A 360-nucleotide genomic window follows, 5' to 3' on the forward strand; every position below is an offset into this window, starting at 1 on the left:
AATATTCGTGGTATAAGCTAGAATTGATGGCGGCATTCAAGAGAATCCGGAAGGTCTAAACCTTGTCTGTGGTATTCTGAGTAGGATTCAAGGATTGAATGACTGCGAAGAGCTTCAAACTCCTGAGTGCTGGGCGTTAGTGACAGACGCAAAAGAATCAAGGGATTCTATTCCAGTAGGAGCGGGAACCAACCAGTGATTAGCCGTCTGTGACAGAGCGCGTGAGCGTAGTTTTCACTGCGAGGATGGGATGTAGCCTTCGGCCAGTGTGATGCCTCCAGACGATTAGCCATGCGAGTGACAGCCGCAGAGGACCATTTTCCCGAGAGGATTCAAAGTAGCCATCGTCGAATGGTGAAA

The sequence above is a fragment of the Arachis duranensis genome, chromosome 6, assembly GCF_000817695.3.
Source record: "Arachis duranensis cultivar V14167 chromosome 6, aradu.V14167.gnm2.J7QH, whole genome shotgun sequence".
In the NCBI taxonomy this organism is placed as follows: domain Eukaryota; kingdom Viridiplantae; phylum Streptophyta; class Magnoliopsida; order Fabales; family Fabaceae; genus Arachis; species Arachis duranensis.